This window comes from Cnephaeus nilssonii, assembly GCF_951640355.1.
Source record: "Cnephaeus nilssonii genome assembly, chromosome: 20".
Classification (NCBI taxonomy): domain Eukaryota; kingdom Metazoa; phylum Chordata; class Mammalia; order Chiroptera; family Vespertilionidae; genus Cnephaeus; species Cnephaeus nilssonii.
Window position 1 is genome coordinate 1,500,001 of NC_137091.1, and position 26,379 is coordinate 1,526,379.

Here is a 26,379-nt window from a genome sequence, read left to right on the forward strand (position 1 = left end):
GAGGGGGGAGGGGGGAGGGAGGAGGGAGGAGGGGGAGGGAGGAGGGGGGAGGGAGGAGGGAGGAGGGAGGAGGGGGAGGGGGGAGGGAGGAGGGAGGAGGGAGGAGGGAGGAGGGGGAGGAAGGAGGGGAGGGAGGGGGAGGGGAGGGAGGGGGAGGGGAGGGGGAGGAGGGAGGGGGAAGGGAGAGAGGGAGGGGGAAGGGAGAGAGGGAGGGGAGGGGAGAGGGAGGGGGAGGGGGAAGGGAGGGGAGAGGGAGGGGGAGGAGGGAGGAGGGAGGAGGTTGCAGGAAGAACCGTACCTGGACTCCTCCCGGGAATCAAGTGGACTGTAAATACGGAAAGAGCTTGGAGTGAGCCAAGGGCGCACCTTGTTTGCAGGCTCAGCCGCTGGGGTGCCGGGTCAGCCAGAGGAGGACCTCAGCCCCTCACCCTCCCCCTCCCCCTCCCCCTCAGGGAGCCTCAGACAAAGGGGCAGCATGGGAAGCGGGCTGTAAGCCGCCAGCCCGCCTCGCTGGGGAGAAGGGGCGCAGGTGACAGCAGCCCCTGGCAACCGTTCCCTGGCAACCGTTGGCAGCTTCAGCAACTACGTCACCGCCCGGCTCGACCCAACACGGCGCAGGCCCCTAACTTGTCTCCTACCCAAGTCCCCAACTCACGCAGATGCTGGCCAGGCCAGGCGGGGAGCTGGCAGGAGAAAGGGCGGGTTTAAGAAAGGCGGTTATGGAGAACACGTGCCTACGTTTGTCAACATTCACTTTAAACCCAAGTCTTTTTAGAACCCAGTGGGGGCCTAACCCTGTGACCAAAAATGCCTATTGTCAGCTGCATTTGGCTCTGGAAGCTCCAGTCTGTGGCCTTGACCTCAACCCAGGCTGGACACTTCTCTAAACCTCACCATTGGCTGCCACGAGTGTAGAATGTGCACCATACTTTTCCAGAAGCTTCTTACGGAGCCACTTCCTCCAGGAAGCCTTCCCAGATTGCCTCAGCCCAGCAGGAACCTTCCTTCTGAGTGAGCTCTGGGGCTGGGGATTCTCCTTGCTTTTTCCCCCTGAGCTCCCTGGGAGCCAAGAAGGGGTCAGACCCTCCTCTCTGGGTCCCAGAGAAAGTACCAGTCCTGGGAGGGAAGAGAACAGAGGCCACGCTTCTGAAACTCCATCTGTGTGCCAGGCACTACACTGAGCATGTTGGAGGTCCGTTTCCACCACTCGGCAAAAGTTAGCCCTGTTGGACCCATCATACAGACGGGGAAACAGAGGCTCAGGGAGGTGCTGTGACTTGCTCAAGGCCACCGAGCCAGTAAGAGAGGGTATGGAATTCAAGCCAGATCTCCCTGGAGACACGAAGACATGAAGACTCCATGTCCATCTGATGCTTGACTAATCCTGGCCCCCACCCAGTGACGTCCAAACTTTATTTGATCACCTTTGTGACAGGGAGCTCACTTCCTCCCAGAGGACACAGCCCTTTGACCTCCAAAAAGTCCCATTGAGTCAAAAGGAAAAGAAAATCAGAGCCATGCGGTGGCCCGCTGGTGCCAGACGGCACAGAAGAGAACAAGGGCGTGTCCACCGAGGCCTCGGGCGCCGGACCACAGCCGGCTCGGGAGACAGGGAGGGCTGCTCGGGGGGCTAAGGGCCCAGATTTCAGCCAAGCACCTCCAAGCACCCTCCCAGCACCAGCGGGAAACCTCTTGGTCATCCCGCTCCAAGGGAATGGAGGGGTGTGGGATGCTTTCTGGCAGAGGTCATGGGAAAGACAGCAGGGGCTTGGGGCCATGGGCCGGAGTGGCCACGCACCCCCTCCCCTGCACCTCGGCCCCCCCACCCCGTGGCCCAGAGCCAGGAGGCCTGCCCGGGCCAGGAGGCAGCTATTGTCTTGCTGCTGGCCCAGCGCTGGGTCCCATTCACACACTATTTTTGGCCCCGGAGGAAGCGGAAGAGAAAGCAAAGAAAGGAGCTGCTGTTCTCGGCAGAACCTTGTCCTGGAAGAGATTCCAGCGCCTGCTGGGCCGAGGGGCAGTCGCTGTGGCTCCAGAGCCCCGGTGCTTAAAGGGGCTGGAGGGCTGCGGCTCAGGGAGCCAGGGAGGGCACACTGGGGCACCCCTGGCCTTTTACTCACACTTCTGCTCACGAACTGCAGCAACACCCAGAGAGACCGAGGCACAGCATCGAGGTCCCACCCCCCGTCACTAGGCTCTTGTAATAACAAAATACCTACAATGGCCCGGCCGGCGGGGCTCAGGGGTTGAGGGTCGACCTACGAACCAGGGGGTCACAGTTCAATTCCCTGTCAGGGCACAGGCCCGAGTTGTGGGCTCCATCCCCAGTGTGGGGTGTGCAGGAGGCAGCCGATCCATGATTCTCTCTCATCACTGATGTTTCTCTCTCTCTATCTCTCCCTTCTTCTCTCTGAAATCAATAAAAAAATTTTTAATAATAAAAACACTTACAATAGCCTCTAGCTCCTTGCTGCCCAAGTAACAAGCTAGAGACCCACCCTTCTCCCTCCTCCCCGTGCCCCACCCTCCGGGCATTCACCAACTCCAGCATGCGGCCTTTCTATCCTCGGGGAGGCCCACGAATAGGGGCCGGTCCCGCCCGCTACGGTCCCGCCTGGACGGCAGTGACTGCCTCCGCCCATCTGGTTCCCCAAGCAGGTTGGGAGCAGAGGCGGGGCTCCCAGGCGTGCTGGCACCTGCAGCAGGGTCTCCGGAGGGAGGAAAGCTATCCCCTGCCCCTGGTCCTGGCAGGGGGGCTGCACCTGGGCCCAGCTCCCCTCCCCAGTCCAGGCACCAGGACCTGGGCCCAGCTCCCCTCCCCAGTCCAGGCACCAGGACCTGGGCATGTTCGACTCCCAGCCAGGAGCCGGAGAGCAGACACTGCCCGTCTGGTTTGGGATGTGCATGCAGGTGGCAGAGCCCAGGAAGGTGCGGCAGGCGCGGCGGACAGAGGGTAAGTACGGCTTTGAGAAAACCACCAGAGGATTCCTTCCAGCCCCGCCCACGGCCACTGCTCTCCAAGGCAAGGTCACGTGCAGGTGGGTGCAGGGGGAGTGCCTCGAGGTTAGGGACGCCCCTGCCCAGGTGCAGGCCCCTTGGATAGGGAGAGCAAGGGGCCACATCGGCTCCCTGATGATTTAGGAGGTGGGTGGCCCCCTTCCCCACGCCTCCCTCACACCCTCCAGCCTCACTCCGGTCCACGCCCCTGAAGCCCCAACTCCCTCTGTGCGTCCCAGCCAGCTCTCTGCGCTAATAGCAGGCCAGGAGGGGCCCCTGGAGATGCAACTGGGGCGCTCATGGGGAAGCCCGGGCATGGTGACAGGCAAGGCCACGGAGGGTGTCACCACCGCCCACAAACACTGGCTGATGCTGCTTGAACGGCCGGGCGCTGTCAGGGACGTGATCCCGGGAAGAATGTGGGAGTGGGTGCCTCTCCCGAGGCCAGAGAAGCTCAGGGCTGGAGGGGCCGTGAGGAACCCCACATGTGCCCAGTTCCCCCTACAACTTCCCTGCCACACGTAACACCTGCTGAGAATTCCATGGTGGTGCCGTGGTGCCGTGGTGCCGTGGTGCCGTGGTGCCGTGGGGAAAAGGTCCCGGCTGGAGGCAGGAGACCTGGATTTAGGCCCCGGAACCTCCCACTGGCCTGGGGACCCGGAACCTGCTCCCCATCTGTGGCATGAGGACAGAAATGTAAACCTCTGAGGGCTAACAGCACCTGGGGCTGAGTGAGAGTCTTTGTTGGTAATGAAGGCGGGTGCCCCAGGCGGAGGGTGCTGGGTCATGAGTTGCCCCAAGGGTCTGACACATGCCCCGATGGTGACACAGCCAGAGAAGCCAGGACAGAGGGCCCAGGCCAGGCGTGACTCACTGCCCCAGCCGGCCCCCGGGGCTCACCCCTCGCATTTGTCACCACCAAGGCAGGTGGGTCTGGGCAGTTGTTCCCCCGCCGCCCCCCGCCGGGTCAGAGACACAAGACGCAGCCACACCCTGAGGGCCAGACTTGGCCAGGGAGCCAGAAGGGGTCAGCCACCCGGTGCAGCCCCCGGGGGCCCCGGGAACTCAGCCCAGCAGACAGTGACCACAGAGCGCTGCCCCAGGAACCAGGACAGTGGCCGAGCCGGCCAGGCCTTGGGGCTCAGGCCGCAGGAGAGAGTCCCAGTCCTGGACAACAGCCTGGAGCCATAAGGCCGGTCACGACCTCACGGGTGAGAGTGTTCGCAGCGGCCGCAGGTCCCCGGTGCCTTTCCGGTGACCGCATGGAGGCCAGGGTGTCGCTCCCGGATGCACTCACCGCTGCTTCTCGCAGAGGGCGGGGCTGGCCCGGACGGGGAGCGACAGCATCGCTGTGGTGGGCCGGGCACCGTCCTCAGCCCCGGGACCTAGTGGCTCACGAAGCCCTTCGAGGTGCCGTTACCACCCTCGTTTTAAAGATGAGGGAAACGGGGCACAGAGAGGCCAGTACACCTGTCCCAGTTCACACAGCGGATGGAGCCGGACAGAACCAAGCCGCCCCAGCTCGCCCCGCCTGGTGCAGCCTCTCCCAGGGAACAGCTGAGCTGGGCGAAGAGGAGCCGAGGTCTGGGGCGTGGGGAAGGCTCTCCCGCCCGGGAGTCCCTACAGCATGTGGATGTCACAGTTCATCCTAGGGGAGGCTCAGGTCTGGGACTCTATGTATTATTGATTTCAGAGACGAAAGGAGAGGGAGATAGGAACATCAGTGAGGAGAGAGAATCATGGGTCGGCTGCCTCCTGCACCCCCCACACTGGGATCGAGCTCGCAACCCGGGCCTGTGCCCTGACTGAGAATCCAACAGTGACCTCCTGGTTCATAAGTCGACACTCAACCACTGACCATGCCAGCCAGGCTCAAGGTCACTTTTCAAGGATTTGAACTTAGTTCTAACTCAACCACCCCACAGCTCAAAGACAAACCTTCAGCTAAGCAAGTCCGCTCTGTGCAGTGATTTATTGCCCCAAACTCCAGCCACAGCCCTGCCAGGGGAGCCACTGGCATCCTGGCGTCCTGTGTGCAGGTCAGGACAGGGAGGCCCAGGAGGCTGGGACCGTGGGCAGCATCCGCGAGCCCCGCTTACCCCGGGCCTACAGCGACAAGGCCAGGGCTTCCCGGGGAGGAAGGCCAAGCTCTGTGGAGGGCAGGAGGGGAGGGACCGGGAGAAGGCCGAGGCGGCTGCCTCCACTGCTGCTCGCTCGGAGGTCGGCTAAGGGCCCTGAGCCTGGGGAGCCCCGTGGAGCCATCCGCTGCAGAGCTGCAGCCTGTCAGGGACTGGAGCTGGGCTGGCTTCCGGGCAGGGAGGCCCCCACCCCAAGGCCGGCTCCCTCTAATGCAGAGGCCGCCCCGCTCGGCCGGCTCCTCCAGGGCTCGGCTTTGATCTCTGCCTGGAGCTGCCAAGCTCACCACAAACCGCCTGAGCCGTATCATCCCAGGAACACGTGCCCACCCACAGGCCTCCCCACCAAAGCACAGGTCAGGCTGGGGGGCTTCCCGAAGCCCAGGTGGCCCCAGCTCCCCTCGGTGGGAGGCAGGGGAGAGTCCCCTGAGCTATTAGAAGACATCCGGGCCTCGGTGCACCCCTCTGCCCAGGGGAGACCACGGAGAGGCTGGCCCATGTGGCACAGCAAGCCCATCGTCCTCACGGCGGCTCCAGGAAGACACTTCCAGGTGAGGAGCCGGAGGCAGGCGCCCCAGCTCACACACCCAGAGAGGAGCGAAGCCAGGGCTCTCCCCAGCAAGCGGCCTTGCTCTCTCTGTGGGTCCTAGAGGATGTGGGCAGCAGCAGGGATGGGGTTCGAGACAAGGGCATCCAGCACAGAAGCACAGACCTGGCCTGGCCCAGGAGCCGCCCCCCCACCCACCCCCCACACTGCACCGAGGGGCCAGGAGAGCTCAGTGGACAAGAGCGCAGACTCTAGAGCCACCAACACGAGAGGTGACCCACAGGTGAGCCTCCTGCGCCTCTCGGTGGCTCAGCACCAACACCCGCTTCGTGGGAAGAAAGGCGCGTGCGGAGCACCGAGCCCCGGCGGCCAGGCTGAGGGCAGGAGGGAGGCCAGGGCAGGCTGGGACCGAGCAGGGGTCAGAAACTGTCTTCCTCGCTCCTCCCCCAACTGGGTCCCTCTGCCCAGCTGCCCAGGCCTGACCCCAGAATCCAAAGGGCTCCCCAGAACCTCAGAAGCTCCCGATGGGGCATGAGACGGGTGGGGGAGGGCAGCCCTGGAGAGGCAGAGCCCGCCCGCCCGCCCGCCTGTGTGAGAGGCCCCTTGGTGCCAACCCCGCTCCCCGCTCCCCGCCCCTGCCATCTGCTGTCCCGGGGGTCCCGGTCCCCCAGCTGCCGGGTTTGCTCACGTGATGCCCCATCTGCTGTGAGTCAGAAGGAGGGGTCCACAGAGCCCCTGGTTGGCACTGGGGGTGCAGAGCCTGCTAAGCTCTGGGGGTGGGGTGGTATTGGATTTGGGACTATGTTGTCACATTCCCCTCACGCCCCCACCAGCTCTGCCCCTCACTCTTCACCCTTGCCATGTGGGAGCCCACCCACACCCCTGAAATGGGCACAGCTCCCACCACCCACACACTGTCCCCCAAGCACGCACCCTGAGCCCCACACCACACACCCTGCCCTCCCCGTCCTGCTGGGCCGCAGCCGGCCCTGTGTGCAGAGCTGCGCAAGTCCCCCCCCCCCAGCCCCTCCCCCGCAGGCAGAGCAGAGCTGCCCACCTGGCGCTCAGCCACCAGGACATGCCCCGTGCCAGGTCTCCAGTGCCATCGCCTGCCCCATTCCCCCAGGCCCTCACTGTTTCCACACCTTTCCCCACGCAGTTTCCTCTGCCAGGAATCCGCCCCCCACACACACACACACGCACACACACACACACGCACACACACACACGCACACACACACACGCACACACACACATACACACACACGCACGCGCACACGCGCGCGCGCACACACACACGCACACACGCACGCACACACACGCACGCGCACACACACACACGCACGCACACGCACACACACGCACACACGCACTTAAATTCTTCCTTCTCTCCCTCCTTACCAGTCCCCAAGCCCAGCCTAGGCCCTCCGCTGAGCCCCCAGGGCTGAGCCCCCAGGCCTCCGAGGCAGCACGCTCCCTCCCTCTGCCCCTCCACAGGCTTATCTCCCTCCTCAGCCTCAGAGCTAACTGTCCTGTTTGTTCGCGTCCCTGACAAGATTTGGGTGTCCCAGCCAGGCGACTGGCCCCTGCCCCGTGGCCGTGGGCAGCAACAGCGCAGGCTGCCTGGCCAGGCCTCTCCCCCACAGACCCTGGGGGAGTTGGGGGTGTCCCTCATGACCTGACACCTCGGAGCCACGGGTGCAGGGCAGCTATTATCACCTCACACGCCCATTTAGCAGCTGCAGCAACTGAGGCCCAGAGAGAGAGAGGCGAGGCAAGGAGGTGCGTGCTGCTATGACCACAGTGGGTCTATATCTCGCAGTCCCTGCAGCTAACGCCGTCAGGTCTGGCCCCAGGAGCCAGTCCCACCTCTGCCGGCCTCAGTTCTGCGACCCAACTCAGCAGCCCGTGGCTCTCACAGCCGCTTCCCACTCCGACCCCACCTCCAGGAACCAACCCGCTGCCCTCAGGGTCTCCACAGGGACTTTGTAAGACACCTATTTATCCCATTCACTGCCGAGTACCTGGCACACAGTAGGTGCTCAATAAATGTGTGTATGTATAACTCCCTTGGCCCTCTGGAGCCACAGAGACTATTGCTCCCCACCCGGCCTCCCTGGCCAGGGCTGCTCCAGGAAGGGGGGGGGGCGGGCGGGTAGGGGCAAGAGGGGCCCTGCCCGGGCTCATGGCCCCCGAGCCCCCTCCTGTGGGGCCCTGTGAGACCCCAGCTCAGCACCACAGGAAGGAGGCTGGTGGGGAGGTGCGAGGACGGGAACCGGCGGCTTCCCCAGATGGAACGGGGCGCCCGGGTGGGGGGAGGGTGGGGGGAGGCCCTATCTGGGCCCCGCAGGCGGGCGGGAGCCGGGTCGGTGGTTAGCTGCCAGTGCGCTGCCCAGCCCTCAGCCTCTGCGTCCTCATCTACCTGCCCCGTTCCCACGCCAAGACCACCTCCTGCCAAGGATGCCCGGCGAGGACAGCCCACCGGGGGCCGGACCAGCCCAGGCAGCTGCAGGTGAGCCCGCCCTCAGGGCCGGTGCCCTGCCCTGCAGCCGCTCCGGAGCCGGGACCCTGGCTCTAGCGTTAGGGGACCGCAGATAAGCCACCTGCCCCCCCAGAGCCTGGCTCCCCCGCCCCCTCCCCCCCCTCCGTGCCACGGGAGCAGGCGTAACTCCTCTCACCGCTCAGCGAGCAGACCCAGCCAGCCTCCCGTGCCCAGTGAACGTGCCGCTCTGAGCCTCAGTTTCCCCAGCTAGCACAGGACTAGTGGTTCGGAGAGGTTTCAGGCCCCGTCCCCTTCCCAGGCATCTCCCTGTCCATCTTCCCCCAACTCCAGCGACCCCCCTACAGCAATGCTCCTCTGGGCTCCCACCCAGACACCAAGCTCCCAAGTCCCCGTCCCACCCCACCCTCCTCCCTCCTGGATCTGGTACCTGGCGCCAGGTGGGGGCCGGGTAGGGTCAGGTTCACCTCCAGAGGCTTAACCTGCCCGGGTCCTGCGGGTCCTGCTGCCGAGGGAGCTGCTGCGTGTGGTGGCTCCGGCCCTCCTCACAGGGCAGGCGGCGGCCAGGGTGGAGGGGAGGAGCCTGGGAAGTGCTGGGTGTTTGGTGGGGGGATGCCCCTCCAGATGACTCCTCCCTCCTCCCTCCTCCCTCTTCCCTCCTCCCTCCTCCCTAGCCCGGCGAGGGATGACGGACCATTAGTGAGTCATGGATTTCTCAGAGGGAGGCTGAGAAGGGGGAGGGCTGGGCGCTGAGGCAGGGGCCCTGGGGGTGCCTGTGACTCAGCACGGGGCAGGGGGCACCCCCGCCTCACCCGCATTGGGGCAGGTAGGTGCCCAGCTTCAGGGACAGACACCGGCCAGGGAGAGCGCTGCCTCCTCACCCTCCATCTGCCGCCTCCCGGCCCTTCTCCCCAAAGTGCCCAGAGGCCAGGGTTGCTAGGGCAACGGGCGCTTTGATGCTGCCCCACCGCCAGGCCCAGGCGACAACTGCCCTTCCTGAAGGAGTGTCCTGCCTCCTTGGCAGCCGGCAGGAGCCGGCAATGACCAATGACCGGCGGAGCGGAAGGCACGGGGTTGGGGGTTGGGGGGGATCAAGCGCCTGGCATGCAGCCAGCCAGTCCACGCACGACTGGCCACCTGACCTTGCGTCTCCCTGAGCCTCGGCCCTCCCAGCACAGGGACCCATCGCACCGCTCGCAGGCACACAGTGTCAGCATCCCAGACTCAGGTTCCGGGCTCTGGGACGCCAGGGGCTCCTGGAAATGGCATCCCTTGGTCCGTCTGCGAGGCCAGAGAGGAAACTGAGGCCGAGAGAAACACCATTCCTGGTGGCTCCGCAGCTCAGCGAGGAACCTGGGGGTGGGCCGGTGCCCCGCCCCTCTCCGGTCACTGTCCGCAGCTCGCTGGCTGCTGAGGTCCTGGGAGGCTTCGGAGGCGGTGGCCACCACGGGGCGGGCTCCCTGCCACAGCCGTGCTGCTGCTGATGATGATGATGATTCCACTTACTGACCGTTTCCTCCCTTCCCGACTTCCGAGCACAGCCCTGGGGAGAGCGTCGCTCAGACAGTGAAGGGCTGCTGTGAATGTGGTGATGAGGCAGGGGGAGCGCAGGACAGGGCGGGGAGCTCAGAGAGGGGGTGAAGGTGCCTGAGGCCACACAGTGGGCAGGGCTGGAGTTAGGGCCGCCCAGCAGTCTGGCTCCTGATCACTCACGTGCAGCCTCCCCAGATCTGGGCACATGGGGTGCTCAGGGCTGCAGGTCCCTTCCCTAAAAGACGGAGCGGCCGCGTGCTGCAGCGCGAGTGGAACTTTCTCAGGCGGCGGGGGCGGGGCTGCTGTGGGGAAGGCCGCCCCTCACCTGCCCGCGTAAGTCAAGCTGCCCGTGGGGGGTACAGAGAGGCCCACCCAGAGCTTCCCGAAGGCCGCGCTGTGCTCTCCAGCGCCAGCCCGCTGTCCAGACTGGGCTGAAGCCCTGGCCGGCAGGCGCGGTGGGCCCTGGGCCTGCCTCCCACCTGCAGTGGGCAGCCCTCATCATCAGGGCGAGAGCCCCCAGCGGGGGCCGGGACACAGAAAAGCAAGTGATCCAGGAAGGGATGGGGCGTCCCTGGCAGGCCGTGTCCCCAAGCAAGTCACCCCCTCGAAGCCTCAGTTTCCCCAAGGTCTGTCCTTCAGGGCGGAGCCACGGGCCGGTGGGGCAGCATCAGCCGTTCCCTGCGATTCGGGCAGCAGTGACCCCACCACACCCCCAGGGGGTGCTGGGCAGCTGGGCACAGGTGCCGCTCTCTGGGTGCCCAAGCCAGGGCCGCAGAGACCTGGCGCCCGCTGCCACATAGGAAAGGCAGCCTGGCCAGTCTGCCCTTTCACCATCGGGCTTCTCAGAGACCTACTATGTGCAGGGCGAAGGTGGGGAGCAGGCCCCAGCTCCGAGTATGACTCACAGCGGGATGACACCAGAGAGTCAGTCATTGGCGCCATGGAGCTCCCAGAAGGCTCTGGGAGTCCAAGGACTGAATCCACATAAATGCTCATTAATCACAATACTGCCTACTAGTCCTACTAAGCGGGTCACTGTGTAGGGTACCGTGTAGGGTTCACTGTGAAAGGCACTGCTTGACGTGGGTCATTCTAATTTCACCCTCCCAGCTCTGCGGCCGGGCTCCCACTGGTACGTTAGAAACCAGGTGACGCAGCCCAGGCCGCACAGCTGGCGTGTGGCTGGGAGCACCTGCTAGGTGCCAGGTCCTTCATATGTATCACAACAGTCACTGTTCCCCCTTCACAGAAGAGGGACAGGCACAGAGAGGGTGAGGGCCTTGCTCGTGCCTTTCAGGGATGGAGCCAGGGTTTGAACCAAGCCAGTTGGCCCCGAGCCCCGGCTGGGTCTTGGAGGAAGGGTTTTGATAAACAGAGACCAGCTGGAGGGGCATTCCAGGTGGAGGGAACAGCATCAGCGAGGTGGAGAGGAGACTGGGACACGGGAGCCAGTCTTGGAAGGAGGTGGGATCTGATTAGGGGAGTAGGGCAGATTCTGGGAGATTCTGGAAGCATGGAGTTTGCTTTGAATGGGGTTTCATCCAAGGCACTGGGAAAGCAGGGGAGGTCTTTGGTCGGGAGGGGTGTGATCAGCACACAAATGTGGCCCGAGAACTTGGTGGAAACGCCGGCTCTCAGGTGTGCCCCGGGCCTGCTGAGTGAGAGTGTGTATTGGAACCAGATGCCCAGGGGACCCGGCATTGGCAGAGCAGGAGGTGCCCTGGTCTGGACACCAGCGATGGTGGGCTGGGACGGTGGCGGGTCCAGCCGGGCCACGGGAGAATACGGAAGCAGAGGGAGGCGCTGGGGGCTCAGCGTGGGTCCAGAAAACCAGAGCAGGGCTAGGGCCCCACCTCACACGTGCAGGTGAGAGGAAAGATGCCAGAAACAGCCCTGAATAATGGGGGGCTCAAGATGGGGCACAGAGAAGAGGCTGCCCTCAGGCTTAGTGGATGGGGTGCGCCTGTGACATGTGGGGTAGCCTTCCAACAGGCAGCTGGATGCACATTGCTGGGGCTCAGAGTGAAGGGCTGGGGTCCCCCAGGACCAGAGAAGGTCATGAGCATTACTGGAGGAGGGGACAGTGGCCAGAGACAGGGTGGGGAGTGCAGAAAGGCCTTCATTTTATTTTATTTCATATATATATGTGTGTGTTTTTAATTGATCTCAGGGAGAAAGGGAGAGGGACAGAGAGAGAGAGAGAAACACAATGATGAGAGAGCATCATGGATCGGCTGCCTCCTGTACACCCCACACTGGGGATCGAGCCCGCAACCGGGCCTGTGGCCTGACCGGGTCTCAAACTGCCACCTCCTGGTTCTTAGGTCGACTCTGAGCCACGCCGGCCGGCAGAAAGGCCTTCGTTTTAAAGGACGGAGGAGCGGGGCCGCGCTGCCTGCCGCTGAGAGGGTGGAAGCCCAAACTCTGGACTCGGGCCAAGTGGCTTCCCCTCCCAGCTCTGCCAGCGGGGGACTCAACTGCGGACGCAGCAGCGCCACCAGGAATGGTAAACAAGGCCGCGTCCGTAAATCCCGCGGCCCAGGCACGAGTGAGCACCTGATGTGTCTGCGAGGGTCTCGCTGTTCAGAGCATGTGCGGGCCCCAGGCCAGGGTGAGCAAACACTGCAGAGCTGTGCCCCCTGTGAGCGGGTCACAGGCCACCACCGCCTGCTGGGGGGTGAGCTTTTATTGGACAAGAGCAGCTCAAGTCCCAGTTCTCTCCTGGCGAGCAGAGGGGCCTTGTAAATCATGGAGCACCACGCCCGGCACATAGTCGATGCTCAACAAACACGGAGCAGGTGGCACGGAGATTATCGAAGTCAACGCAAATGCCCAAGGCCCAGCACGCCACAGCTCACAGAGCCCTTCCTCCAAGCCCGGTGTCTCTGCTACAAAACAGTAACGATCGGTCCCATTTCACAGAGATGGAAACTGAGGCTCAGAGAACCTTCCCAAGGCCCCACAGCACGTCATCAGCAGAGTCGGCATTTGAACCCAGGCCCTGGGATCCAGACCACTTGCTTTTCAACCAGTGCTCCCAGCCACCTTCCTGTTCGTTCATTCCCGTGGGAAAGATTCCTGGCCATGGCGTGGGGGCAGCCACAGCCCCACAATAACGCCATCGCCCATCACACCCGCCCCAGGGCCCAGGGGATGGCATTGCCCATGTGACTCAGCCGCAGTCACAAAGGGAGCTGTGTGCCCTGTGCCCTAGGCCTGCCTCCCCCGCCCTCCGCTCACCCCCAACTGGAGAAGAAGCAGAGAGCCTGACGAATCCAAGACGTGGGGGGAGCGGAGGAATCGTTGGCCATTAAAATGGGGCAAGTCTAATAGAGACTCAAGCCCGGGCTTGGGGTGCAAGAAGTTCGTGCAGCTCCAATGATGGAACGCAAGGCCCCGGGCCAAGCCCGTTTTCTGACTCCTTATTTGGAGCTCCAAGGGCAGGCTCAACCTCATTGGCTCCCGCTGGGGTGGAGCCCAGGCAGGGGCCCCGCCCACATCACCTGGATCAGATTTCAAAAGCACGGGGGCTCGGGAGAGAAAGCCACCCCCAGCCGCAGGGCTCCTGTGTCCGCACCTGTCTCCCGCACCGACCGCTCTCCACCCCTCCCTGCAGGTTCAGACCCAGTGCCCTGGTGTCCCTATGGAGCACTGACTGTGTGGAAGGCAAACGGCTTGGTATTCTCTCCCGACACCTTGTCAAGGAAGCCTCGCTCCATCTGCTGAGGCTCAGAGAGGGACGGGCCAGGCCCAGGTCGCACAGGATTTGAGCCAGGATCTGACTTTAGGTCAGTTTCCTCCCCTTCCTGGTTCCAGTGGCATCTTTTTATTTTATTTTTTAATTGATTTTTGGAGAGGAAGAGAGAGGGATAGAAACATCAGTGGTGAGAGAGAATTATCGATAGGCTGCCTCCTGCACGCCCCACACTGGGGATCTAGCCCGCCACCTGGGCCTGTGCCCCGACCAGGAATCGAACTGTGACCTCCTGGTTCATAGGTCAACGCTCAGCCACCGAGCCACACGTGAACCCCGGTAGCTGGGCTCCAGTGGCATCCTGACCACGTGCCAACAAGAAGTGACCTTGGGCCCAGCCCAGACAGCCAGGCAGACAGACCTTCCGCCGCCCCCGCCACAGTCACCCAGTGCCTGTCCTGCTGGAGGCACCACAGAACACGGAGCTTAGAGGGAGCTCGGGCTGGCTGGGCCTCCCAGCACCACCCTGCTGACTGCCCAGGAGGCGGGCACGCCTGGGTGCCCAGCTGCCCGAGATAGAAGGTAGACAGGGCGGCCGCCCCCTCTTCCTAGGCATGACGGAATGTCTGACCTCAGCCCAGCCCCCACATGCACTTGGCAGGAGGGTTGGATCCAGCCAGCACAGGCCTGAAGGTCACCATGGCCACACTCCTGCCTCCCAGCCTTCCGAATCCCCGAGACCAGGGCCAGGATGGACCCGCCCAAGATGGGCCACAGCCCTCTCCCCATTCCCATGCCCGGCAGCCTGGGCCACTCCTGCCGTGGGAACGGGTGCAGGGTGGCGCATCCAGAGGCCTGGGCACCTGTAATGTCAGGAGATCGGAGCTGAGTGGGGCAGGGCCGGTCTTTCCAAGGGGCCCCAGGGCACCCTGCTCAGGCCTGAGGGAGACCGGTGACTGGGGGGCTCCAAACGGCCCCTCACCCACCTAGACTCCTCCTGGCATTGCCCCAACGCCCTTAAAATAGCGCGGCCTGGGAACAGGCATCAAATGGTCCAGATCTGAACTGTCTGCCTCTGTCCCCGCAGGTGTGAGTGGAGACACAGGCCCTGCCACTTTCCTGGGATTTCTTTTCTTTTCTTTTCTTTAATATATTTTTATTGATTTCAGAAAGGAAGGAAAAGGAAGAAAGAGATAGAAAACATCAATGATGAGAGAGAATCATGCATCAGCTGCCTCCTGCACGCCCCACACTGGGGATCGAGCCCGAAACCTGGGCATGTGCCCTGACCGGGAATCGAACCGTGACCTCCTGGTTCATAGGTCAGTGCTCAACCACTGAGCCACACCGGCCTGGCCTGGGGTTTCTTTTACATGCACATCCCCCAGAGCAAGAAGCGGAAGAGGCTTCTAACTCCTCCACAGGAGCCTCCCTCCCGGCCAGGAGGTCCCAGAGAGGCCATGCCAGCCGCTGCCGGTGCCACCACGCTGGGCCCTGTCGGCGGCTTCCTGGGCCCTGGCCTGGGAGGCTTGGGGGCAGCTGCTCAGATGCCCGAGACTTGGTCCAGGTGTCTGGTAGGGAGCGGGACATTGTCACCCCACACCGGGGGTGGTAAATGAGGCCCCGGGCGGGTTCCCCACGGCCCTGTGTGCAGAGACGGCAGCCTGTGCACCATCTTGAGGTGACGATGTGCCATCTCACTTGACTGCCATGGGGTCGGCTGGGCCCAGGATCTTGACTTGGACCTCCCCCCGTGCCCCACCCCTCCTGCCACACACACCCCGAGTGGTGCCCAGCAAAGCCCTGTGTTAGGTGTGGGCTGCAGGGGATCACGTGGGGGTCATAAAGAGGCTGCCTCAGTTTCCCCCCATGAAAACCGGGGCTGCCACCACTCCTTTGTGGGTGAATGAAGAGTTGGAGTTGGGTGGACTTTGGGGAAACCCCCAGAGTGCCCAGCCTTGCCCCGGGAGACACCCCCCCCCCCCCCGAGATGCCACCAGGAGCGCCGCCTTCTGCGTTGCCTCTGCGTGGGCAGCCAGGGCGCCCCGGGGTTCCCCGCTGAGTGCCGGGGCGCAGCTGGCTCCGGAGGCGTAACGGAGGAAGGCTGACAGCAGGCTGGCCTCATTAACAGCAGAAACGTGGGGCCCATATTGCTGCCCATACACCCCAGGGAGCCACACTGCGGGGGCAGAGCGGGTCGGGCGCCAGGGCGCTGACTCCAGCACCGCCCTCGGTCTGGCTGCGGTGGGGCCAGGGGGCGGGGCAGTGGGGGGTGCAGGGGAAGGGGGGCTGGGGCACAGCTCCGTCTCTGTGTTCAGACACTGCCCCTGCCCACCTCCCTCGTGGTAGATGAGGAAGCCGCCCAGAAAGGCTAGGCCTGGCCCAGGGTCCCGCAGCCGCACTGCAGGGCGGGCCTTCGCCTCCGGGGGCTCCCGTCCTGGTGCGTCCTCGGGCGTCTCATTGCAGGGGCCCGGCCGGAGGGTGAGTGGCCGGTCGGAAAGCAATTTGCCCTCCACCTCCGGCCTCTGGCAGCCCAGGCGGGAAGGGCTGTGGAGAAGCCGGAGGACCCCGGGCTGGCCGGACGGGCAGGCACCACCCAGGCCTGGCCCCTGCCCCTCCCACCCAGCTCAGCAGGGCAGGGCGCCTTCCTCCTCCTGGTCGCAAGTTCAACAACCCCGGCCAGCCTGCTCCCAAACCGGTTCACCGGGCCCAGCAGAAGGCAGGGTCTGGCACCGGGGGAGCAGGCACAGGGGCCGCCTCCGCATCCAGTGTCAGGGTGCACAGCTCGCCCTGGCCCTCAAGCCGCCTGCAGCCCCCGTCTGGGCACTGGCCGCGCACCCCACCCCCTGCCAGCTTCCCTGGGCCAGGAGGACACCACTGAGCACACCCAGCTCACACTCAGACGACAGGAGAGCCAGGGCCCCCAGATCAGCCCAGAACCCGAGCAGGTTCAGGGCCAGGCCTCAGACGTACCTTCAGGTCATTGAACCGAAGGTCAAGGTCGAAAGGGCCAGCAGCTTCTTACCTTTGTGTCTCAGCAGAAGCCGCCTCCTCCCCTTCCAGCTCCTCCCAGGTTCACTGTTCCCGGTGAGCTTGTCTGGGCAGGTGGCTATCGTGAGGCCCCGCCTGTCCATCTGCACCATTTCCGGCCGTGCCTGCCGCCTCCCGCGCTCACTCCCGGGTTTCCATGTGGGCTCACCTGGCCCCTTGGGTGCTGTGCACCCACCATCGCCTCAGCCCTCCGTGGGCTTTTCTTTTTTAATCTATATTTATTGATTCCAGAGAGGACGGGAGAAGGAGAGAGAGAATCATGATCAGCTGCCTCCTGCACACCCCACACTGGGGATCGAGCCCAAAACCCGGGCATATGCCCTACCAGGAATCAAACCGTGACCTCCTGGTTCAGAGGTCGATGCTCAACCACTGAGCCACACCGGCTGGACCCTCCATGGGCTTTTGGCGTCTCTACTCAGGGACACATGGGCTGTGGGCCTATCAATGGCCCCGGGATGAGCGGCAGGTGGGGAGGTCATTGAATGTTTCTGAGCCTCAGAAGCACCCCCAGGGCAGTTGGGGGTGCTGCTCCCCGTATGTAATTACCAACTCTGCGAGTTCCCTCCTGCCTCCTCTCTGAGCTCAGGCCCCACCTGAAGTCTGGGCCCAGACTCACCTGCCTGCAATAAAAACAAGGCACCAGCCCACAGAGGGCTGCAGGCAGGCGGGGCCGGGTTCAGAGGAGTGGGCGTGGGGGTGGGACCCAGCATCCGTTCTCAGAGCATCCAGGTCCTGCAGGGCACACAGCAAGAACAGGCACGGGGGGGGGGGGGGGGGCAGGGACAGGGCAGCTGCTCAGGCTTCCCAGAGGGTACCGAGGGCCTGCCCCCCACGCCCCAGAGGGGCCCATGGAGCTGCTTGCCACATCCTCCCCGCCCCCGCCTGGACCACTGGCCCCAGCCCTGCCTGGCCAGCCCGGCACCTCCGTTCACATCACCCCTCACCCCCTTCCTCTGGCAAACTTCCAGCTGCTGAGGCTACCTCTGCTCTGCCCGTGGGCACGCATGCCTGCTCCGCTCAGCAAGAAGCTGCGTCCCCCACCCCCACCCCCACAGGCTGGCACAGGTGAGGGGGCACCAGGGCAGACAGTGTCTGAGAGAAAAGAGACCGACAGGAAGGCTGCCTGCCTCCTGATGCCCCGGAGTTCCCCCCGGGCCCCCGAGATGCCACCCCCCCTGATAAGGACACCAGGGGAGTCCCAGTGACCCAGGGATTACCCTACTCCTGACACCCACACTCCACCCCCACCCACTCCGTTCTGCCCTCAGCCCCTGGCATGTGACGCAATCACCAGGCCCTGCCCCGTGAGCAGCAGGGGCTGTGGCTGCAGCCCCGGGCTCAAGCCCTCACTTGCTGGCGCACTTGGGAAGGCTGCTTAACCAGTGATGGCGAACCTATGACACGCGTGTCAGCACTGACACGCGTAGCCATTTCTGATGACACGCGGCCGCTGAGGCGGCCGCATGCTGAGGATGAAACATTTGCGACTAGAGTCTTGGAGTTAGTTTTTTCCTCAAAGTGACACACTACCCGAGTTATGCTCAGTTTTTTGGCGAAGTTTGACACACCCAGCTCCAAAGGTTGCCCATCACTGGCTTAACCTCTCTGTGCCGAAGGACATCTATTAAATCAGGAAACACATTGCCCTGCCAGTGTGGCTCAGTGGATAGAGCGTGGGCCGCCGACTAAAGGGTCCCAGGTGTGATTCCGGTCCAGGGCACGTACCTCGGTGCAGGCTTGATCCCTGGCCCTGGTCCCAGCGCATGTGGGAGGTAGCCGATCTATGTATCTCTCTTATGTTGGTGTTTCTCTCTCTGTCTCTGCTCCTCCCTTCCACTCTCTCTGAAAATCAATGGGGAAAATATCCTCTGGTGAAGAAAAGGAAGGAAGGAAGGGAGGGAGGGAGGGAGGGAGGGAGGGAGGGAGGGAGGGAGGGAGGAATAGAGAGAAAGGAAGAAAGAAAGAAAGAAAGAAAGAAAGAAGAAAGAAAGAAAGAAAGAAAGAAAGAAAGAAAGAAAGAAAGAAAGGAAGGAAGGAAGAAAGGAAGGAAGGAAGGAAGGGAGACACGCTCTGCCCTGCTTGCCTTCCAGAGGCCCAGGGAGGAGGGGGGGGGGCGGTCAGGAGGTACCCTGCCAGAGCAGGAATCTGAGGAGCACCTGGGGGGCTGGGAGCTGGGCCTCTAGGTCCCCTCATCCAGGACCTCTGTCCTCATTACCCCGGTGAGGCAGGAGCTGCTCTTTAATGCAGCTTTCACGGATAAAAGTGGGGGAATGGGCCCTAGCCAGTTTTGCTCAGTGGTTAGAGCATTGGCCCGCGGACTGAAGGGTCCCGGTTCGATTCTAGTCAAGGGCACGTACCTTGGTTGCATGCTCGCTCCCCAGCCCCAGTCGGAGCGCCTAGAGGAGGCAACCAATCCATGTGTCTCTCGCACATCGATGTTTCCCTCTTTGTCTTCTTCTTTCCACTCTCTCTAAACATCAGTGGGAAAATATCAGGTGAGGATTAACAACAACAACAAAAAAGTGGGGGAACGTGAAGTAACACATCTGAGGTCATACCCAGGCAGTCTGATCCAGGCCTCCCTCTGCTCACCCCCCCCCCCCTCAGTGCAGACCCTTCCTCCTCTGGGCATGAGAAATGGGGGGAGGGCACACAGGGTCCCCATCTCTGACACCTCATCCTCCAGGAGGACCTCAGGCTCAGTCTCCGAGCTCCCGTTGAGAGCCAACGCTGCTCACGACATCAGGGAGTGAGCTCCCCGTTTCTAGGAGAAACCAAGGAGGTGCTGAGGCAGCGTGTTACCGAGGGGACACCTGCCACATCCCTGGGGGCACCAAATGGGCTTGAAGTGACTTTCCATTCACATGGGCCAGCTTGTACCCACTCACGTGTTGGTTCGCAGCGCCCGCCTCCAGCTGCCGGGACCTTGTGTTTTCAAACACAAACCGCCCACAGGGCAGAGCTGTGACCGGGCGCGGGGATCCCAGCTCCACTTGCCAGACGGTGACCTCCCTTCGCCGGGGTTTGCTTATCGGCACGGGGTGGGGGGGTGGGGGGGTGATGGCCTATCGCCCCTCACGCAGCGAGGTTCCGGGGAAATGCTGACGGGCTCCCTATGGCGGCCGCGCGGCAAGGACTCAGGAGGCGTTTGCCGAGTCCAAATGCGGAGGGGGTTCCAATCACTGAGCGTTGGGGTGTTGTTGTTAGTCCTCACCCCAGGATATTGTTTCCATTGATTTTCAGAGAGAGCAGAAGGGAGAGGAGAGACAGAGAAAGAGAGGAACATTGATGTGAGAGAGACACATCAATTGGTTGCCTCCTGCACGGTCCCTGCTCAGGGCCAGGGATGGAACCAACAACCAAGGTACGTGACCTTGACTGGAATCGAACCCGTGACCCCTCATTCAGTCCACGGGCCGATGCTCTAACCACGAGCAAACCAGCCAGGGCCCATCACTGAGCTTTGGAAGCTCCTCTGGTCTTTGGCGGTCCTCTCTGTTGCATGGCCGTGGCCTCCGCTCCTTCCATTAGAACAACAGGAAAACTTGCCTTCATTTGGGCCACATCTCCACGGCCAGATGTGGGTGTGCCAGCCCACAGCTCCAGAGCCAGCCCTGCGATGGGCCCGTCACCCTCACTGTGCTGGGACGGGCTTCCCCTCTTCAAACAGAGGAGAGAGAGAGCCAGTGGCATTGCCCCGCTTCCCACCATGAGTTCACTCTCCATCATCTGCACACTTGATCACACTCACCTTCTAGGTTCTGCCTTTATATATATCTTTTTATGGATTTCAGAGAGGAAGGGAGAGGGAGAGAGACACAGAAACATCAATGATGAGAGAGAATCATTGATCGGCATGCAATAGAGAACCTGCCTGGCTTAGCCAGGTAATCAGGGAAGCCTTCTTGGAGGAGGCAACCTTTGTAACAAGGTCCTGATGGAGAGAAGGAGCCAGACTTGGAACAAGTTTGCCTGGGGCACAGAACACGGGCAGAAGGAACAGCATGTGCGTAGGCTCAGAGTGCTGAAGACACAGGCAGCTGGTAAGTGTGGCTCTCCGCCGAAGGCTGGGTCAAGCTGCTCCTGCATCACAGGAAAGCCAGGCCTGTGAACACCAAGCATGAGCCCTGTAAGAGGCCCCAGGGCGGAGAGTGAGCCGGCCTCCCACCCCTTCCAGTGAGGAGACACTTGTCCACCCACAGTAGCTGGTTCCCACAGAGCCGGAAGGCATCCATCAGGCGTCTGTCTGTCCATCCACCAGTCAACCCTCTGCTGCCTTGAGCCCTCGGTCCAGCGCAGCCTAGAGCCGGCCTCCCCGCCCCTCACAGCGGCCAGCTGCTACATCGAGCACGTGACGCTCACAGGCTAACACGGGCCAAACAAACGGGGCATGAGGCCCGCGGACCGCGGTTTGACGGGCTTGTGCTACATGGTAACAGCGGGCTGTCCGCTTGGCCTCTCTGGGTCCAGCCTAAAGGTGGCAGGGCGTGGGGACAGGAGAGGCCATTCCAAGGCGTGGGGACGGGCAGGACCCTGGAGTGGGCCCAAGTCCTAGCTCTCCCGCCCACCAGCTGTGTGACCTTGCGGAGGGGACCTAACCGGTCAGTGCCCCGTTCCCCTGTCTGTAACCTGTTCCCGCCTCATTGCGGGGTGTGCGGCCCGCCCCTGGCTTTGTCTCACAAGCAGGGAAGCGATGCTGTTAGAAAGCAAAGCCAGCTGGTAGGTGCCGCACCCTTTCAGGGGTGTGGGTGGGCCAGTCTCTTTCCATCTTACACTTATCTCCACTGTGGCTGTTCCAATGCCATTTGCCCAATAAAAACAGAACAAAACCCATCGGTCTCTGTGTGCGCGACGTATATAAATAGAGCCTGCAACCCCTCGAGGCCCGCGGGGGCCGCGCCCGGACGCTGTGGCCAGCCCCGAAGCATGCCACTCCGAGGGCTGCAGCTTCAGAAAAGCTGACGGGAGAGAGCGGGACGCCCTCTGAGGTTGTGCCCACTCACAGCAGAACCCAGACCGGAGCCGAGCTCCAGGGAGGAAATGGGTGCGGGCAGGCTCGGCTCCTGACTCAGAGGCTCTGTTTCCCCGCCAGCCCAGCACACCTCCTCCGGCGGGCACTCATTTCCCTCCTGCACACCCGGCGCTGCCGCAGCCCGGGAGCCAGTCACACGGGAGGGGAGGGGAGGGGCGGCCGCGCCCGCCCAGCCTGCCTCCCCCGGCTCCGGGCTCCTGTCCCAGCAGCGAGTGTGTCTGTCCCCCGGCTCCGGGCTCCTGTCCCAGCAGCGGGTGGGTCCCGGAGGCACCGAGGGAGCAGGATTTAAGGAGGCGCTCGCCGTCTGTGCCAAGGACCCTGCATTTCCTTGTTTTTAAATTAAATGTGTTTTTATTGATTTCAGAGAGGAAGGGAGAGGGAGGGAGAGAGAGAGAAACATCAATGATGAGAGAGAATTATGGATCGGCTGCCTCCTGCATGCCCCACGCTGGGGATGGAGCCCGCAACCTGGGCATGTGGCCTGAGTAGGAACCGAACGGGGACCTCCTGGTTCAACCACTGAGCCACGCCGGCCCAAGGACCCTGCATTTCGCACGAACTCTCCTGTGACTCTGACTCCGGTCTCACAGTCAAAGCCAAACCAAACCCAAGGCTCAGATTGCCTGTGCCACTTGCCCTGGAAAGAGGCAGAGTCCAGACTTAAGCCCAGGCCCGCCGGGGTCCAGTGCCTACTGTCTTGAGCACTGGGCCACCCATCCCCCCCTGGGCACCTGGGCACCTGGCTGGCCCTCAGGTGAGGGGCATGGCAGCAAGCACACAAGCCGAGCCTGCAGACTGGAGCTGGGGTCCCAACTCTGGTCCAGGCTCACAGGGTGACCTTGGACGAGTTTCTTCTTTTCTCCGTGCCTCAGTTTCCTTGTCTGTGCCAGAGCACTCAGACTCTTCACCCTGCCACATAGAAGCCCACCCACACCCCTGAAAGGGTGCAGCACCCCCCCCCCCCCACACACACACACACACACGCGGCTCTTGCGGAGGATTAAGTGACCCGAGACGGCGCTCGTTGGGAGCAGACCCCTGCCCACTCCCCTGCCGATGCCGTGCCAGGCGCTGCTAGGAAGGCCAGCCCACAGCCACAGCCACAGCCCAGGCCACAGCTCTGCCCCCTCTTCACGGGCCAGCCCCTCCGCCGCTGTCCCCACAGCCTGCATTTCCTCCTTGCCCCACTCAGCCACGCTCCCACGCTCAGCAGGCCTGCAGGCCCCACTCCCAAGTACTCAGCCCGGGCTGCTGTGCGACCACCAGCCAATCACTGTCCTCTCTGGGTCCTTCCCTCTAGATCCATGGCCTCCCCTGACGTTTCTGGTTTAACTGGTTTGGGACGTGGCCCAGCTTTGGGAATTTGTTTTCAAGCTTCTCCCACCAGGTGACTCCAGGGTCAGGAAGTGCAGAGGGCGGGCTTTCTTCCCCAGGGTCCTGGGTACCAGGCACTCTCCCTCGGCCTCCGTGGGTGGCTCAGCCCTTCCCGGGAGGTGAGGGTTTGTGGGGGCAGCGATCTGGAAGGCGGAGGCCCAGAAGGTCAAAGTCTGGGCCCGTCAGAGGTAGAGAACGAGACCCTTGGCTGGTCAAACACCACGAGCTGCACCCGCAGCTCCGCAAACAGCCCCTGCGGGCTCTCAGCCAGGGCCACCCGCCCCGCCACGCTGAGCCTCTGCCTGAGTGAGGGAGGTGGGCCACGGGTGTCACAGAAATAGCCGGTCCCTGGAGACACGCAGGCCAAGGGTCCCGTCCCCCTTCCATCCGACTCGCAGGGACCTGGGGCGAGCCTCCCCACCTGAGCCTCCGTGGGCCTCGTCCTAGCAACAGCACGGTCAAGTGCCCAGCCCAGGGTCCAGCCTAGAGTCAGAGCAGCAAATAGCACAACGGGAAAAGAAAAACAACAGCTAGTCTGCTTTTTACAGAAGTCACCAGAGAATGTCCAAGGTTAATAAATCAGGAAGCAGTAGAAGCCGGTTATTTATTGCTCTGAACATAACCACCACGTGAACTAAAGCTGTTGGAGTGGGGCCTCTGAGGAGGGGGTTTGCAGGAAACTGCACCTTTTGATAAGTCCTTTTTTACCACTTCAGGTTGATTAATGTCTCTTCACTAAAAATATTTATTAAAGAGCGACTCTGGCCTCTCCAGTGTTGTTTTTTTGTTTTGTTTTTAATATATTTTTATTGATTTCAGAGAGGAAGGCAGAAGGAGAGAGAGATAGAAACATCAATGATGAGAGGGAATCATTGATCGGCTGCCTCCTGCACACCCCCTACTGGGGATCGAGCCTGCAAACCAGGCATGTGCCCTTGGCCAGAATCGAACCTGGGACCCTTCAGTCCCCAGGCTGATGCTCTATCCACTGAGCCAAGCCGGCTAGGGCTCCAGTGTTGTTCTGAGAGGCCCTCGCTGTTAACGGAAGTGTTTTGGGCCTGTGAACCCAAAATAAGGTCAAGTGTTCCAGCTGTGGAGTCAGGCTGCTGGGGTTCAAATCCATGCTCTGCAACTGACCAGCTGTGCCACCTGGGGCAAGTTACTTAACCACTCTGGGCCTCAGTGTCTTCATCTATAGAATAGGCACAGCAATAACTCCATGGTGCTGGCCTGTGTGATTGTGAGACATTATTATATGTACCTGTAACTCATACATGCAGTTGTTTTTAGAAAAATAGGGTTATCCAGCTACACATGGTTTGTGCTACTTGCCTTCTTTCTTCTTGCCAAGATATTATGGCTATTGTTCCAGATCAGTACATAGAGTTCTGTTTCATTCTAATTGATGCAAGAATTCCACTGCACAGAATATAAAATGTATTTATACACAACCTCCTATTGAAGGAAATGCAAGCATTCTCTCTCTCTCTCTCTCTCTCTAATATCATTTTTGTTGTTATTAATCCTCACCTGAGGATATTTTTCCATTGATTTTTAAAGAGATTGGAAGAGGGAGGGAAAGACAGAGAGAAACATCGATGTGAGAGAAACACATTGATTGGTTACCTCCTGCATGAGCTCCTGACCAGGACCCAGGCTGGGGAGGAGCCTGCAACCAAGGTACATGCCCTTGACCAGAATCGAACCTGGGACCCTTTGGTCCTCAGGCCAACGCTTTATCCACTGAGCCAAACTGGCTACAGCTAAAATCAATTTTTTAAAAAGCCTTTTATATGTACTGCTAAATTGCCCCTCTTAAAAAGTGGTACCAATTTAGATCCTCACCAATCCTGTATGAAAGTGCCCATTTTCTCATAGTCATACTGTTACCGGAACCCAAGTTCTGCTGCCTGCTGCCACAAAAACCAAACTCATTAGACAGATGCTAGTGAAAAAGGAAAGAGGTGGCCCTGACTGGTTTGGCTCAGTGGATAGAGCGTTGGCCTGCGGACTGAAGGGTCCCAGGTTTGATTCTGGTCAAGGGCATGTACCTTGGTTGCAGGCACATCCCCAGTAGGGGGCGTGCAGGAGGCAGCTGATTAATGTTTCTCTCTCATGGATGTTTCTAACACTCTGTCCCTCTCCCTTCCTCTCTGTAAAAAATCAATAACATATAAAAAATAAAATAAATTTTAAAAAATCAATTAATTTGTTCCCTGCTGTCAAATGTACCTGGTGTACCTTTGGGGAAATTACAATTGATTTCAAAAAATCAAAGGGAGCCTCGTGGCCTTTTCATTGTCATTAAAATTACCACTCCGCTTGACTGTCTATCTGTGTGCCTTTCTTTTTCTTCCTTCTTTCTCCCATTTTCATTTTCCTTCCTGAGTATTCTTCCCTCTACGTGATTCTTCTTTAACTTGCACAGACCCTCTGCAACTTACTTGAAACTTCTGTGACTCTCCTAGTCCCTTTCTGTTTATTTATTTATTTATTTATTTTAATCCTCACCCAATGATATTTTTCCATTGATCTTCAGAGAGAGAGACTGGAAGGGAGAAGAGAGAGAGAAACATCGATGTAAGAGAGGCACATTGACTGGTTGCCTCCCACATGCATCCCAAACAACGTGGGCAGGGATTGAACCTGAAACTGAGGTGCCTGCCCTTGGCCAGGAATGGTGCCCTTGGCCAGGAATCGGTGGGCCAATGCTCTACCATTGAGCAGAGCCGGCCAGGGCCAGTTTATGTCTTCTTAACTTTTTCAGAAATAATCAATTTTAGAGCAACCTACTTTCAATCACCAAAACCATGACTTAAGTAGAATTCTCAATTCTTAGAAACCTTAATTTTTAGTGACAACTGAAAAATGCAAGCCATTCGCAGTCTTTAGATTGGCAAATTTGTGAACACGATTCATAACTTTCAGGAATGGGCTTGTTTTCCATTGGAAAATATGCTTACATTTTTAAGAGGCATAACAGAGATAACATGGCCTTGAGGATTCTTAGGAGGCTGGAGAAAAGGTGGGGGCAGACAGGCGGGTGGAGATAGCAGGTCCCACAGCCTGTTCCCAGGACTGCAGCAGGCCCCTCCCCCCCCCCCCCCCCCCCCCCCCCCCCCCCGCCCAGAGGCTTGAATTTGAAAGCACTATTTGTTTCCCTTTATATTGAGGTGGGGCGCTGCCCCCGGCTGCTTCCCCGCCTGCACAGGGTTTGGGGGTGGTCTGAAATTCCCCATTTGTTCCCAGGACCACGGCAGCTCCAGGGCCTCCAGGAGGAGGATTCAGAGTGTTTCAAATATTTATTTCATCACATTTTTCTTTTACTCTCAGGGAGGGGAGTGAGATCTTTCCCCTTCATCAATTCAGATCTTTCTGAGTAGAATTTTTATGAATTTTTGTGATGTAGCAACATGAAAGCTTGCACGTAGGAGATCTTATCCTAGTTACCAGACCTTTGACAAAGCAACTCCCATTGCAGCAGAGTAGTGACAATGACAAAAACAGGAAGGA

The 26,379-nt window shown here is 61.0% G+C and overlaps 1 protein-coding gene across 3 annotated transcripts in view; it reads right to left on the reverse strand.

Annotated features, from left to right (window-relative positions):
• Positions 1-16,488, reverse strand: part of ADGRG1 (adhesion G protein-coupled receptor G1) — a 37,596-nt gene extending 21,108 nt beyond the window's left edge. Inside the window, exon 1 of one of the 3 annotated variants that reach the window (XM_079759419.1) lies at positions 16,432-16,488. The gene's annotated coding sequence lies outside the window, so the exon portion shown is untranslated. Of the gene's footprint in view, positions 1-8,609; positions 8,758-16,379; positions 16,402-16,431 lie in introns of those variants that run through there. The other 2 variants (XM_079759420.1, XM_079759418.1) reach the window with 2 other exon arrangements.
• Between the last annotated feature and the right edge of the window lie 9,891 nt (positions 16,489-26,379).